The 13,168-nt window shown below is 40.6% G+C and overlaps 1 pseudogene across 1 annotated transcript; it reads right to left on the bottom strand.

Annotated features, from left to right (window-relative positions):
* Positions 1 to 1,969: 1,969 nt before the first annotated feature.
* On the bottom strand, positions 1,970 to 12,093 carry LOC149375876 (synaptic vesicle glycoprotein 2A-like; annotated as a pseudogene). The gene is made up of 9 exons (XR_016293295.1): positions 12,033 to 12,093; positions 11,802 to 11,963; positions 9,794 to 9,956; positions 4,308 to 4,429; positions 3,835 to 4,073; positions 3,385 to 3,739; positions 3,150 to 3,293; positions 2,609 to 2,965; positions 1,970 to 2,493 (listed from the first exon to the last, which is right to left on the bottom strand). The product of XR_016293295.1 is annotated as a synaptic vesicle glycoprotein 2A-like (transcript).
* Positions 12,094 to 13,168: the final 1,075 nt, after the last annotated feature.

The following is a 13,168-nucleotide window of genomic DNA, read 5'->3' as shown; positions in this document are numbered from 1 at the left end:
GGCCTGCGCCATCAGGGCTCGTTCCGCAGGCACGTTCAGCACTAGGAACTGGCTGTAGTGGCCCATGTCATGAGGCGCATGGCATGCGGGGTAGTCCATTTCGGCAGCGTGGGTGGTCAAAGTCCAGTGATGACGACTGCTAGATGTAGGTAGAGCACGCGAGGCCTCCATCGAAGTCAGCGATCGGCCGCACCTCCTGAGAAAGCTGGACAGTGCGGCGAACGTAGCCACATCCCCGGGTGCCGAGGGAGTCGCTTCCAATTTCTCGAGATCGTCTTCCCATGCCCTGCGAGTGGATGGGTCCATGGCGGTTGATGCGAAGGAGACCAGCCACACATCCCAGTACTCGACGGGCTGCTTTAGTGCTTTCAGTTGGTCCAGGTGCTTCTCCAACGTGTTGAGCAGGCCTTGCAGACCCTCGGACTCGTCGCGGAGTGGCTTGAGCACCCTGAGTGCCATGACGTGATCCTGTACGAGGAGGCGGTGATGCTCAAAACGTGACGTGAGGAGGTTCCAGGCCGTAGAGTAATTGGACTCCCAATCTTCCCAGTGCCCCGAAAAAAGTGGAAAATTGATGCTCGACAGGCGAGGGCCAGGGTGCACTCCGGCGAGTGATGACGAGTCTCCATTTCCTGGGAGGGGTGGTGCCAGCGCGCTCCTGGCATCGTATAGACATGCCTTGGCGCTGAGGTAAATGTTGTTCACCGGATTTATACCAATTCAGGCTAACCAAGTCGGGCTGGTTGGCCTGAAAATCGGCCCAATAGCTGCTGAGCAGCTCCAGTCTGGCCTCGACGAGACCCCTGCTCCAAACTTCGATGCCTTGGACAGATTGTGCAAACTGGTCGAGCACCTCGAGAAGAGCTTGCTGCGTGGCAAAACCATCTGACCAGCCTTTGTTCACCCTAAAGACATCATATGTTAGACTCGACACTACTCGTCTCCCGAGCGCAGCCTGATCACACATGATACAGTCAACAGTCTGAGCTGGGTAATTGCGTTAGGGCGTGGTTTTCACGACATAAACTGCACGACAGTTGTCTGAACGGTTTCCTCTCAGCGCGTCACATGAGGACTCACATAAGATTGCATTGCTCGTTACTTGGTGCAGCTTGGTACGATTGCATCACGTTCACTCAGGGCCCGCATTCTCTCCTAACCTCGCAAATTTCTTTGCGTGGCACGACTCTATCTGACTACATCACGTGCAATAGCGGCCCAATTTTCTCCATGTGTGCTCGGACGCAGAGAATTTTGTCTCACATGCAAACGACTTACTTACATTGCAAATAAGATGACGCAGTTCTGGCTGCCCCAGGTTGACGGTGCCTTGAGGTAACCTGTCCTCAGCTGCACGATCTAACCAACTTAATCTGGCTTGAAGGACCAATGTTGGATTTACTGTTATTTATTGACGGAATAAATGATCGATACAGAACGCTGATGCGTGGCTGCTAAGTTCAGCAGAGTTTACAACGTAAAAGTATAATACACGAGGACAGTGCTGTCGAGTCAAAAAGATACGATGGCTGCTGTGCTGGCCTGGGTCCGTACCATATAACTTTTCTTCGCTTTGCGGGCCTATGTTAAAACATAGGCCCGTGAAGCGGAAAGAGTTATATGGTACGGCTCCTGACTCAACGTTTTTCTTTTACTCTCCCCTTTTGACCGTTGATGAGCAGCCGTGGCAGCATGCCGGGTCTCCGTACAAGTGGCTGAGGGGGCGAGACGGTAGCAGCCGCGAAATACAAATCAACAGAGTGAGTATTCAGCAATGGTAAGAATCATCACTTTTGGGTAATATTATTATAATTATTCTATATAAAACTTCGAATTTCGTGTACTTTACGTTTAAAAGTCCAAACTCATTGATTATAAGGATTTTATAAAAATGTCTTAGACCAATACGAAATATAATGATGGTCTCAAAAAATTTAAATATCATTTAGCTTTTGGCTCTAAATTAACAAATTTTTTATCTTTATTTTATTTTATTATTGGCTATTCACTTGATTTATTACTAATGAATTAAACTTTTTTCGTCTCGATAAATAAATCATACATTCTTAAATTCTTCAGCTTAGACCTACTTAGAGTCAAAATTCGACAAAATTACAAAATACTAGCTAATTATATCACGTGAAAGTTATTTTAATAAAACTGAATAAAGTCTTTTAAAAAAAAATATTCCTTGTGGATAATTTGGCTTCAGATTTTATGAAACATCAATACTTAAATTCACGCATCGAAGTCTCTCATCTGAAAAATATTTCATCTTCATGGTTCGTATTATTCCTGAGTTTATCAAAAGATGATGAATATCACTTGTTCCTTAAGTTTTCATGTTCCAGAGGTGAGAAAACTACCCTTTTGTAGCCTTTTGAAGTCATTAGGATGGGTTGAAAGCTTTGTTCTTAATTTTTTTGCTTGGAAAACCTTGGATCTTTCTCATTTTGTTTCTACTTGGTGTGGCCCAGCATAGAACGGAGGCAACTGTAACATCAAAATTGTTTCAAAAATCAATATTCTACATGTCCTCATTATTCTGAGTTAATAATTTCATTAAGTCAAAGTTGAAAATGAATATACAATCGATATATGAACTCACGAAACAGTTGAGCTGCCATTACTATGATAAGTACAGTGCAATAATCGTCAATGAGATAAGCAAACAGCATGTTGCCAAAAAGCGAGCCCACACGGCCGACGAACAGCGTAATCGCTGTTACCATGACCCTTCAGAAAGATCATAAAACATCAGTTAAGGAACTTCTTTTCCTACGTCAATCTCAATTGTTTACATTACTGAGATTCGTAGGGAATAAATCTACTAAAACGCAAAATATAACACTAATGTTAAGTGAAGTGAACGCCTCGAATATGCACGAGAGTACGAGATTTTGCGTGGATGTCTTCACAAAAAAGAATGCTATAGTTGTGGCACAGGCGATAGTAGCTGTGAATACTGAAAATATTAAAAATTGATTAAATAATTATTTAGTAGTGATTGAAAATGATCGAATCTCTTTAAATAAATTATAGCGACATGACTCTGTAAGAGATAGAAATACAATGAGAATACAAATGTTTCGGGGTTACTGAATCACAATGTACGAAGCATAAGTGTTGTATCTTAACTGTTTACGTACGGAGATAGATGCGATAGCCGAGGCGATTGACCGTCAGTGGAAGTAGAATTGCGAAAGGAATACAAGCAGCGCCTAGCAGTGCCGAGTTCACGTATACACTCGTATCCATCTGGCTGTCACAGCCAAAGGGGTCACTCAATTGTTCTATCTGAAACAGTTCTTCCTCGATTAAATAGTATTTCCTGAAATAATCCAACATGGATTAATTAAACGATTACAGATTGTAAAAATCGACGTACATGAAGTGAGTTATTGCTCGCTGCAAGGCGCTGAGATACGGTGCAGACACTAGCAAATTCTTCAGGAAAGATTTTTTCAAAGGTAGCGAATCGTTGGAACAGTTCCAGGAACCACGTCATGAGGGAGTAGTAAGTCGAGGTCATGCAGAACATTATGGAACTTGTGGTGATGAGTCTCTTGGCGTATGGCTTTTGAATTAATGTTCTTGCCTGTACCTTGGAACTGTTCAGTAGCTCCTTGAGCTCTTCTTTTTTTGTCAGCACGACTTTTTTTGTCCTTTCGTTTTCAGTTTCTTCTGTTTGGTTAACCAGATCACTGATTGACGGAATCGTACAACTTGATAATTTTTCCTATTGAATTGACATATTTATTTAATCAAGCACATGGAAGTACAAGAAAAAATAAAAAATGAAAATTTTGTTCTTATCAAAACAGAAGAGCCTACCTTAAACTGGTCTGGAGTTTTACCGGTGTTTTCCACAAACATGCGCATTAGGACCTTTACCATGATCTCACGCTCGCCATTTTCAGCCAGATATTTGGGAGTTTCTGGCAACGTAATCAACCAAATTCCAGCTATTAGGGCTGGCAAGGAACTCATTAAAACAAATATATTCCAGAAACTCATTTGGAAAAAGTCACCTTTGTATTCGAACGTCAATGGTATGATGGCCCAGGCGAAGACTGTAGGCAAGTAAAAAAAACTATTTAAAATAACATTATCAAGTTACCCTCACTTATAACAAACTTTGTTTTTAAAATACATCGAATGATACATGATATTTCTATGATGACTTTGAATAGTATCTGCGTAATAGATGAAACTTTAAAAAAGTTTCGTAAAAAATTTAGAACAATACAAAAGTATTTTTTTTTAAATATTGATTTATTTTTAATCATTTCAAGAAATAGACTTACGAGCAACTACTATGACCCCAATCGCCCAAGATAGTTCCATCCATGACAGTATCCGATGACGATATTTTGTTGGTTGAAATTCACCGAGGTACGTAAAAACAATTGATAGCTGACCAGTTACACTAAAAGATACGTGAAAATTAGAGTTCCAGAGAATTTTGGGAGTTGGCTTTCTTTAGTTCTACTATTTTTTTTTTTTTTTTTTTGAGAGTGTTTAGAGTGTTTAGAGTGTTTATTATGCCTTGGGGAAGACCCCCATCTGGCCAAAAAAGTATAATACAGTAAGATAAGCAGACTTAAAACTAATTTCAATAAGCTAAATTTGTAGCGAGCAAACAAATTACAGTAAGAGAGCAGGGTGTGAGATTACAAATTGAAGAATTAATCAGACTTGAGCGCAAGGCAAATAATGTAAGCCACTTAAAACTAAAAATAAAAGGTAAAACAACATAGCAAGGTAAATTGAATGCGTAAGAAAGCTAGCTTAATTAGCGGAAGGACGTGAGGGCAATGGAAATGCGAAGGAAAGGCGTTTAGAAGGTTGTGGGATGCGAGAAGGCTAGAGTAGGCTAACAAAAGAAGGAAAGTGGTGAGTAAGGATGGTTGGTGGTTGGGGAGTTAAGAGGGACAGGAGGAGGGATTCATGTGCAGAGGAGTCAGGTGGGGAGAGAGCAGGTGAAGGACTAGGTGGTGAGGTAGGCGAGATAAAGTGAATGATGGTTGGTGCAAGGAGGAGTCATTAGAGGCAAGATGTCAGAGTTGGGCTATGGTGTTGTATATTGTGTATGATGGGAGGTTAGGTTAACCGCGTCAGAGCGTCCGCTGTTAATTTGAGGTCAAGGTTGAAGCACTGGTTACGCTATGCGAGCACAATTCCGTCCCGCTCTACACGTTCGATCCACTCGCTCTGGTCTCGCTGCAAGAGGGTGTTATGGAGTAGGATTTGGAATGAAGAGTATGAGTGATCGGCAAGGTTTATTGGAGAAAGTGAATTCAGGAGATCAGATGCTTGAATATAGAAGGAATCGTCGCGAGCACGGGTGCGGGAGGGAGGGACGATGAGCAAAGGTTGTGGGCGGCGAAGGGTGCGGGAATCGGTGACTGAGTGGGGTGCAAGGCGAAAACGATCAGCGAGGTATGTAGGGCAATGAAGGCGAATTATGTTGAAGGCAAGACACCCTAAGTGGTACTCACGTCTACGTCGAGCAGAGAGCCAGCCCAGTTCCAATCGTAATGGTGTGATGTGAGCATCTCTGGGAATATTGCCGGCTACGAAGCGAACACAAGCATTAATGGCTCTCTGCATTTTTAAATTGCGTGTGACGTCCAGTCGAAAGAAGACCGATGAAGCATAGTCCAGATGCGGAAAGACCAGAGATTCGATCAGGGATTTGCGTAAGGTACGAGTTAGGGCATGTCTATTGAATCGCAGGGAACGGAGTGTGTTATGTACCTTCTGGTTGATCCTATTAATCTGTGGGGACCAGTGGAGTGTGGGGGTAAAAACAACGCCCAGGTTCAAGGCCTTCTCCACAACAGGGATCGCGATGCCATGAATATGAATGGGTATGAGGGATGATTGATCTAGGCGAGAGATGTAGGCGAGGCTGCCGAGAATCATGGCCCTGGATTTACGCGGATTGAGGCTTAGGCCATTACAATGAGCCCATGCCGCAATGGCTTCAAGGTCACGATTCAGGCGGGCAATGGCCTCATTGATGGACGCAAATGGACAATGAAGGTATATTTGGGTGTCGTCAGCGTAAATCATGTGTTTAGAATAAGAGAAAGAGGCGGGGAGGTCATTTATATACAAGGAGAAAAGGAGAGGGCCAAGGACACTTCCCTGGGGAACACCCGCGAGAGCGGGTCGCCAGTTGGATATGGCTTCCCCGTTACCCCCCCCCCCCCCAATGGCTTGATGACGATTTGAAAGGTAGCTATGGAGAAGAGTTAGAGCACTATTGGAGAGATTGAGATTTTTTAATTTGTGGAGAAGCTTCAGGTGGGGAACAGTGTCGAAGGCTTTAGAGAAGTCGAGAAGAACTAGTATGGTGACCTCCTGACGGTTTATTGCCTCCCTAATGTCCTCAGTTACGCCAAGAAGAGCGGTCTGAGTGCTGTGCCCCCTCCTGAAGCCCGATTGACGGGGATCTAGTAGATTATTGGATAAAATGAATTTAGAGAGCTGTGAGGATAGAATACGTTCAAATGCTTTTGAAAGTTCGGAAAGAGACGCTATGGGACGCGTGTCAGATGGGGAGGAGGGGTGACGTATTTTAGCCAGGGGGAGCAACAGGGCACTCTTCCAGAGGGTGGGGAAGTGCGAATGTTGTATTAAGCTATTGAATAGAAATGTGAGAAAGGGTAGGATGAAACCGAGAGTAAGGCGAAGCATTGAGTTCGATATACCATCATGTCCAATTGCTTTAGATGAGGATGTGGTGATGGTGTGAAGTATTTCGTCGGATGTTGTGGGTTCGAAATGAAAGACTGGTGCCGAAGAGTGAGGAGAAGGGGTGCGAAGTAATGTATTTAGGTTGAGTGAAGTGAGAGGTGAAGTAGATGCGGGGACGATGGAATATGTAGAGATAAGAGTATCCGGGGAAAAAAGCTGAGTGGGTGATGGAAGGTTTTGACTGGTGAGGTTGAGTTTTCGAATGGCGGTCCATTTATCTTTTGAGTTTCGTGATGAATTTATGAGGTGAGCGAAGTGGGAGTTTTTAGCAGTGGAGAGAGTATTCGATACCCTGCTGCGGAGGCGGCGATAGCGCTCAATGTCTGTAGATAGGCCAGACCGTCTGGCTTCGCGGTACGCCCTGTCTCTCACCAACATCATGTTCCTGATCTGATGAGTGACCCACGGCTTTCTTCGCGATGACAAGGTGATCCGTCTGTTTGGAGCCAGTCTGTCAAAGGCTTCAAGTATAGTGGTTGAGAAAAGAGTAGTCAGAGTGTCGAGAGATTGCGGGTTTGGTTGAGTGCATGAATTGATTAGAGATGAAAGGGACGGAGTGATATGGAATGAGAGTGCTTCAGAGTTTATGTGTTTGAGGTTGCGGGCCGTAATTGTTTTGGTGATACTTGGTATATGGAGAAAACGAAGGGTGATTTCGATCCAGTCATGACCAGCTATGAAGGGGGCGGTGGACTGTTGGTAGCGAATTAGCGAGGTTGGGTCTTTTATAATAAAGATGTCTATCCAGGTGTGCGAGGGGTTATTGCGGTAGAAGGCATGGTGTGTTGGATTGGAAGGAACCAGGTGGAGGGAGTATTCTGAGATCTTAGTGGAGAGAAACTGAGAGGAGAAGGATGAAGTGAGCATGTTGATGTTGAGATCGCCAGTGATGATGATATTAGAGTAAGCCGGTAGATGATCTGAGAGTGTGTCAAAAAAGTGGTGTGGAAGAGATGCTGCGGGGCGTCGATAGACAATGGCCACAAGTGTTCTGTGCAGAGCAACAGCTATTTCGAGGATAAGGAATTCTGGTGTGTTATCGAATTCAGGGTCCGAGCTGGCAAGAATTGTTGTCTTGAGGGAATCCCGAATGTAGGCGCCAACACCACCCCCCTCTTTCCCTGCTCTATCAACCCGAAACAGGGAGTATCCTCGGATGCCGACAACCTCATCCAACGTGTCTGGCGTAAGAAAGGTCTCAGTAACCGCAATGACATCCGGGAACCTGTCAGCAGCTAAAAGTTCGAGTTGTGTGTGATGTGGATGGTTGAGACGATTTATGTTGGCGTGGATGACAGTGATGGAGTTTGTTGATTGATGAAGGGGGGGAGCGTGATTAGCTGTGTTTAGTCATTGTTGGGGTGGGGCAGGTTGAGGAGGTAGACGGGCAAGATCTTCAATCGAAGAGATGGGTATGAGATTGGCTGAGCGGCTAGGACGCATGAAGACACGCAAGTCCTTGACTATCGGTGGCAAGTAATTAAGGCGCCGCTGTGCCTCTCTTGCCTTGAGTAAAAGGCCATGCACGTGAGCCGGCCAAAGAGGGCGACATAAGATAGGGGTACTGCCACCGGTCCCGAAAAGATCCTGGGCCCAGACGTTCCTCAGTCGATAAGACTGGGATACAATCAGGTCCCGAACCCTCGCAGTGGCAAATTCGGCCACAAGCGAGTTAGGCTGAGTGATATTACTTGAGGGAGTGGCCATTGAGGCCGCGAGGGCCGGTTGTGACTTTCCAACCCATGGTCTAATTCGGATTATAAGATTGGCACAATCTGGTAGACCTATGGCAGCGAGGACCTTAGTCACTTGTGATTTGTACTGCTCAGGAGAGGAGGCGGGGATTCCAATAAAACGAATCTCCATGGGATCTGTCAATGCCGCCCTGGTCTCAAGAGCGCTAAGACGAGACTCGTGGCCTCCGATTGTGGACATCAGTTCATGGTTATTACCTGAGTAAATCGTATAAAAACTCCGGAACCAGTCTGGGGTGTCTTGTGGTAACGGTGGTGGAGTGGGATTTGGTTTAGTTGAGAGAGAGAGAGAGAGAGAGAGAAAATGCCTTGATGCACACTGCAGAAACAACGGTAGTTTGTGACTCAGTAGATTTTTTTTATTAGATCAGTAATACCCACTAAACCCCTCCCTTGTGCCCAAAAGCTGTAGTTTCACCCTCGAACCGCGTTAGCATTACTTCAGGGTGGAACCACCAGGGAGAACATTGTATCCCACAGCATTAGCGAGCAAGCCTTATTGTAGTCTTATGGAAAAAAAATATTATGTACCCAAACACTACATTTTTCTGAGTAATACAGGTTGGATACCTAATAATATGATCCAAAAATAAAGTAAAAATGTGAAATGAGGCTCTATAGAAAAGATTTACTAATGATCTAGAACGATTTCTTTTTATTGTGGGCGTGTATCTGTTCTTAGAAAAAAAACGTTTTTTTTTTTTGTAAAAAAATGTTAAAAATTATCTTAAATACATTTGATAATTGAATTTTAAGTTGGTAATACTTTACACAACAAAATCTTTTTCCGACTGGTTTTGTCAGTTTTTACGATTAAGAGTTTTTGTTTTACTTCTTAAAAAATTGTGCTACAAGAAAAAGTTGTATTTTAAAGAGACACATAATTTTGTCTATAAAACTCTATTCCTGTTGAACATTAATCTGTAAAATTGTAATTAAAAAAATGGTTTTCATTAAAATTTGATTATTAGTATTAAAAGTACCTTTAATTTTATATTCTTTGATAAAATCTTAAAAACGTGAACTATCAAACCCGTTTAAGAACAAAAATTCATCTATTAAATTTTAGTTCTATCTCTTTGACTTCTAACTTGAATTGTTATAAAAACTCAATTAATTTCATTCCATAAAATGCGTATGTTAAACTTTTTACTCTTTTCAAAATAGCTACTCTTTTACTCTATTAAAAATTAAATGCCAGTGCAGATCAGAAGCGACAAAAACTAAGGTTTGCATGCAATATTATCCTAGCGCTGAATAAAAAGTCTACATACCCAATACCACTAAGAAACTTGAAAAATACAAGGGCCCAGTAGCTTGGAACGATAGATGCAAGAGCGTCAGCGATGAATTGCAAGAACAATGATATCAGCAGCGAGATCTTTCGTCCTTTTAAATCTGCCATGTAGCCCCAGATTCCAGAACCAACGACCATACCTTTGAAAATTAAAAACTGACTGTTACTCTTTTTCTTCATCTTCAAATGAGAGATTGATAGTGCAAAGAACATTTCATGTAATTGCAAGAAATATCTTTTGCAGTATTTTGTTTTCAGTTACTATTTCAATAAAGGCCTCATAAAACATTTTTGTAGGTAGATCTAACAAAAATTGTTTATTTACTAGCAGCAATGCTTCCAATAAATCAGATATAGTATATACTCTAAGCCATGATAAGTTAGGATCAATTATATAGGTAAAAAATTGTGTAAATTATCAAGCAGTCCATTTAAATTGTAGTATTAAAAATAGTTAACCAGAGCAGGATGAAAGCAGAATTGACAAAAATTTACATTATAACTATATAAGTTTTTTAGATAGGAAAAACAAAACACACGCTGCAAGGAGCATAATTGCTGTCCGTGGCCTTGACGTACAAAATGACCAGAGAATCCCCGACTCTCATCAAAAGCTATAATTGCAGTTCGTCAAAGAATTTACAGATAGGCCTGTAATTATTCTTAGCAACGAGTTTTCTATGCACGTGAGTGAGAAATCATCTTTGATTTACTTGGAAGTTAATTATAACGCTAAAACACGTAACAAAATTAATTTTTAATTTGCACCTATAAGTGTTACCGTGATTTATCTAGTTGCTGGAGCCCATATCGTATATTATTTGCATGAACAAAAGATAATAAGCTGGTGTAAAATTCGATTTTACTTTAAGCTTGTGTATCATTATACATAAGAAATGTAATGCTTAGTTGCCCCACGTTACTTTGTACCACAACTATTTATATATGATATTTTATTTTATAGTTTGAACTTGAACTTATTTGCTTATGGCGATTGAAAGCTCATGTGAAGACAATTTTAAAAATATTCCAGTATTGCAAAATCTGTCTAAAGCAATACGTGGTAACAATAAAAAGTACAAACACAATAACGATGTCATCAATAACAACGTAATGCATGGATACTGATAATTTATGTACTCAGTATGTAAAATAATTTCTGGTTTTTGCTTAATGCAATAATCTGAGTCAGCTTTACCGACAAGAAAAAATTGCCATACTCACTCACAAAATACATGTATACCGTGTAAACTTTTTTTTGTAGAGAAAAACAGTATTCTAGTAAATATCACCATTTTTTCTTATTTAGATGGAACTATGAAAAAATGTACAAATAGCAAATCAACACAGTAATTTTATGCTTGTACGATCGGTATTTTTAAGGAAGGTACCATACAATTGTGATTTACAACAGTTACTGGTCAACGTCACGATCAGTCAATTATGGGATTTTCACTCAAGAGCTTACTTTGGTATAATGAAAATATTTTGAATAATGTGTACGCGTTAAATCAAGTTTTTCATTCTTAATGTACAAATTTTAACTATACAAAAACATGTTGGTTACGTAATATACCATTTTCAATCTAATAACGGTATTTAAAAATAAAATTAAAATGCAAGGGTACAAATAATGAGATATTGGATCATAAATGGAGAAAAATAACTTTTTAACTTTTTAAATTACTTTCCCTACCATTGAAATTTATAATAGTTTTTTTTTTATTTAGCTGTTGTCATTTGCATTTTAAATATCGTTTAAAATGAATAATTGTTATCGCTGTAGATAATACTAATTCCATTTTCTCTATTAACGAAACCAAATGGCTTTTTAGTATGACAGTATGGAGATGATAGCAATAAAACTTTGCGCAACCAAAATATGTCATTGTAAGTAAACATCATTAACCTTGTTTAGAGTTGATTTCCAATAACACCAAAATAAGAAAGAAAAAATGAATTACGGCGAGAAACACAGTTCATACTGAGCATAGGAGCTGCATTGATGCGTCCTTTGTCGATGGTCGTCATTTGGAAGTCACAAGCCGCAGTTGGTATGACGAAACCGACGCTGGTTATAGAAAACGCACAGTTCAGGTATATGAACGCAGATACAGCCATTACCTTCAAATTGAACTTGCCGAAGCCTATTGAGGTTTGATTATTGAAAAAAACTTTTTTTGATTTGTTCTTATAATTTCACGTTTCATAATCACCTGTTTGCTCGACAGCTTTTTGCGCCACAGTTTCCTCAAGATACATTTTGGAAGGCAGACGAGGATATTGTGTTGTTTCTATTATTTCCACTCCAATCGCCTAGAATCGATGGTAGAGAGACGAACGTGCGACCAGTACCCCTGGATATAAGACTCGATAACTATCGTGTCATTTGCATTGACACGCGTACTAAGTGGCACAAACTTGTATTAATATTAAATTTTATTGATCAAAGAAAGCTTCAAAACAGTATGTTAATAATTTTTTGAGATTCTCCTCAATATTCGACGTATGCTTGCATTATGTAATCGCACTCTTATCTTTATATTACTGTGTAATACAATTAATGTCACGACAGACGTAATCAAGGCAGAAACAATGACCGATCCGAGTCATTAATTAATTGTCAAATTTAGTGTACTCACTTGCCTCCGTTCGCTGGGATGTGTGGTTCAAAATTGGGGATTCCAGGCACCGAGCAGCGATCGGTTCATGCGATGCCGATCTCCTGTCACCGGGAGTTGCCGCGTATCATACGGAAGGTGGAAGTTCTTTTGTCGATTCCGGCATTGATAACCCCTTGTACCTCGACAGTATACATCTAGATTGCGTGACCAAGCGTCCCGGATGAGCTTTTCTCCGAGCAAGCTTTTTTTACTGGAATTCAAATTTTTTTTTTTTTTTCACAAACTGCGGAGGATACGTTACTAGATAACGATCAGTGGTTTTTTGTATTGCAATGTAACATTGTATATAATTTTCCTGTCGTACTCTTGTAAAATTTTTTTTAACACTTTACGCGTTTCTCATTGCATAGCAATACTAGAAATAAGCTTTCCAATGAAGGGAATAATAATATCATGAAGCATAATTAATTAATAAATTTTCTATTAAATGTATTCGAAATTGTAATGCAGAGAAACATTTTAAATTTTAACTGTTCAAATTAATCCACGTATACGATTAAAAAATTTTATCTTGATGTGAACGAACAAACTTGTCAATGCATTAATTTTCTTTTATTTCGGTACTTTTGTTTCATTTGATGCCTTTTTCAATATTTTTCTGGTACGTAATTCATGTAATGACAGCTATGATGATTGTATCTCATCGTACCCGTCTCACGTGTGTGAAA

Source organism: Copidosoma floridanum, unplaced genomic scaffold (genome assembly GCF_036245765.1).
Source record: "Copidosoma floridanum isolate Cflo_tuat_1 unplaced genomic scaffold, Cflo_Japanese_pri ptg000004l, whole genome shotgun sequence".
NCBI classification, from domain to species: domain Eukaryota; kingdom Metazoa; phylum Arthropoda; class Insecta; order Hymenoptera; family Encyrtidae; genus Copidosoma; species Copidosoma floridanum.
Note: the sequence above shows the minus strand (reverse complement) of the source record. Positions and strands in the feature narration are given on the sequence as shown.